Source organism: Aptenodytes forsteri, unplaced genomic scaffold (genome assembly GCF_000699145.1).
Source record: "Aptenodytes forsteri isolate BGI_AS27 unplaced genomic scaffold, ASM69914v1 Scaffold257, whole genome shotgun sequence".
Taxonomy (NCBI): domain Eukaryota; kingdom Metazoa; phylum Chordata; class Aves; order Sphenisciformes; family Spheniscidae; genus Aptenodytes; species Aptenodytes forsteri.
Window position 1 is genome coordinate 10,898,348 of NW_008795194.1, and position 3,520 is coordinate 10,901,867.

Genomic DNA, 3,520 nt, shown 5'->3' on the forward strand with positions numbered 1-3,520 from the left:
AAAACATCCCTGTGTTATCAACACTGTTTTCAGCACAAATTCAAAACATAGCCCCATATGAACTATTGTGAAGAAAATTAACTCTAGCCCAGCCAAAACCAGCACAGCTCATAATGCTGTATTTTTGTCTGTTTTAGAAGGAGGTCTAACAGGAATCCCCAGAAAATGATTCAGCCACAGACTAAAAGTAGCATAGGGTGACCAGCTGAGACCTGGATGTCTAACACTTACCTACAGTTAAGTGAAGTGATTCTCACTGCGCGTCTATGCAAATGGCTTATTGAAGTCTCCCATGTTACTGAGTGGCACTGAAACGGAAATTAACAAATTTAGCCAAATTAAGACAGACTCCTCGTTCTTGATTAAGATTTGTGCACAGTGCTGTACCCCTATCTATCTAAACAGGCATCTACTGTGCTGTTTTTCTTTCTGTGGCAAGACATTTTAAGATTTTCTTCTAGTATCCGCTCTGTCAAGTGCAATGAACTACCTTCATCCTGCTTTACATCAAATTCATACTTGACCTCAGCGCATGAAAATTCCCTACTGGATAAAAGATTATTTAGCTGGAATGTTGATATTTAAAAGCGATCAAATTCTTAATAAGCAACTGTCAGGCTTTGCGACAGGAAAAGTCAGTATGTGCACAGATTCGCAAATTCCAGAAGATTTACCTTACCCGCAACAGTAGCCAGAGCCAAAAAGACTAATGCTGCCACAGCAGGTATCTGTAGATCTGCCAACTGTTTATCTATCAACATCTTTAGAAAAACTGTGTTCCTTGGCCTCCATCCTTCTACATCTGTTAACAGGCAGGTGTTCCAGTAATGACCTTTTAAATCTTTTGATTATACAAATTACTTAAGGAATATGTAAATCACAGTTTCTTTTTTCTGCTTCTCAGTCTTTCAGTATTTGCTCATATTATTAGATTAGAAGAGAGTCCAAATTTACTGCCTTGTTTTTCCTGAGTGTATAATATTGCTTTTTCAGTTTTCACTTTTCATGGAATACTTGTTACCGATGTAATATCCCTGAGCCTGAAAGAAATAAAGGTAATACCAACATGAGAAATACGCAGATTTCTTCTGAAGAGCTCAGAGGTGATATCACAGGGAAAGGTAAGAAAATTTAAAGTTAAACCTTCATCCTCCTGGTGGCTGGTACTCAAGTTGTTCTCAAAGAGTGTTGAAATAATTTTGCATTAGTTGTGCAGCCAGTGTATAGATTTCAGCTCAATTTCTAGTCCAGGTCTACTATAACTGCTGTAACAGATGAAAAAACATTGGCTTTCTGCAACGCAAATAATGACGTCCTTAGGATGCCCGGAGCCAAGTCAGTGCTTTCTCCTTGGGTCTTTGTGGCAAATTTCACAAAAATATGAGTTCTAGGTGTTACTTGCTGTTCTCGTTGCAAACTAAGTCTTGCCAAAATGTTAAACCTTTACGTTGCCCTTCTGTTTCGAAGATATAAATAAATAGTATGTTTCTTAAGCTGAGTTATCTTTTGGAAACCTGTAAAACAGATTTGTTTCATCTTATTAATCGAAAGTGCTGTTGAAGTGCTACTGGGGGAGAGGGGTTGGTCTTTGTTTTTTGTCATGGAATAATCTTAGTATTCAGCCAGCCGCGCTATCCAAACTGTACATCTGACAACTTCCCATAATTTTAAGACAGACCCTTTGAGATCTGTTCAGCTTTTTCAAGAAGTAGAACTTGACTTTGATTAATAAAGTTGCTTGAAATATGAACAAGATAACCCCATTCTAAGGCATTCCTTTGAGCAACTTGCATTGGCAGTCACCGTTAATGTACAACTGCCCGAAGAACAAATTTTCTAGTCACAGTTGTACCTGTAAGTGACATGCCTATAGGTCTCCCCTTCATGTATATATATTCAGTATAAATATTACTGAAGAAAGCAATAGCTTTAAACTATTGCAGTAATCTTCTGTGTTTTAACTTTATTTGTGGGGACTTGGTCCCTTTTTTGATGATGATGTTCATTTGCTCTGTTGTCTGGCTGGGAAACAAGCCAGCAGTCCAGCAGTCTTCCATCTATCACAGCTTCAAATTATGAGCTAAAGAAAAACCAGGAGAAGCTCTCAAGCTTCTTCCTTAGCAAATAAGTGTCTTCAGGTATGGATCCAAGCACACAGACTTTCAGACTTGCCAAGGAAAGGAAAAAATCCGCCTTGCACCTGCTGTTTACTCCCATGATAGCTGCAACTCACTTTGCATTTAAACTCACATGTGCTGCTGCTGTCAAGCGCTTTGAGGTCTTCTGACTTACGGAAGGAAATTGGAGAGACTGACTGTGATAAAGTCTTTCACCTCACTTGATGAATGCTTAGGGAAGAATACTTGTGATAATGACTGCGAGGTGAAATCACGAGACACCCCAGCTACCTTGTAGTATCATTTGCTGCTCTGCTCCAGTGAACCAGGACCGTTGTACAGTGTCCTGCCGTGTCTGTGCTAGGAGTACCTCTAGAGGTAGCTGCCCATTTCAGACAGAAGAGGCTGGCTTAGTACTTACGTCTTGACAATTAGCTGGTCAAGGGCAGCTTTCAGGAACAGCTGCAAAACTTTCCACAGGCAGCCAGCAGTTCTTCAGTTTCATTAAGCCATTGCAAATAGGCACAGATCTTGCCTAATCTACTTCAGATAAGACTTCTTAGTCCTGGGCTCTGTGTAGCTGTATTGCTGCTTGTCTGAGCATGACCCTAGGCTTGAAAAAGCTCTGTAATTTTAGCTTTAATTTGCTCAGCAATCATTGGGGTTTTTTTCACTGGGTTGGGTTGTTCGGCATAGATGTGTCCTTAGTCTTCTCTAACAGCAGTGGGCCATTTGTCTCTGTCCAGTTCCACATCATGGTTCTAGAAAAGCTGCAGAAATTATATGCATCAGTACTGAGGAAACTTGAGCAGTGGAAATTCACTTTCTGCTCTATCTGTGAGCATTTTTTGAAAACAGTATCGTGGTAGGAGTTCTGTTACTATGATTTTCTTACTGCTTATGACTCCAGGAAGTAGAAGCTGTTACCAACCTTTTTCTCCTGTGCCTTTTTTTTTTTTAACCAAAGGACCACCTTCTTTTCAGCAAAATAACTTGGTTCTCAAACACATGACTTTACACTTATTTATTTCATGGTGCTTACATTACTTCAGACTTCACACTACTAAATTATTCCTATATAAAATTCTAGTCCTTTGTTTGATATTGCTGTCAACTTTGTCCCAGTTTCAAATATATGTTCAAATTTCATTAGTCTATGCTTATTTTTTGTACTGTCATTAATGAAAATATTAAATAAGGTGCCGTTCCAAAACATCATTAGTAATTCCTTTTCTGCTTAATCTGTTTTCCTCTTCCGTTCAATTAGTTCCTCCTATCTTACCATGCCTATAATAATCCTTGTCTGGGTTAATAATTTTTTTATATGCTGCAGTAACAGATGCTTTGCTGTAAAGCCTTACATTTTAAGTAGGGACATTTTAGCAGTTCTTGCTGGAAAGGTG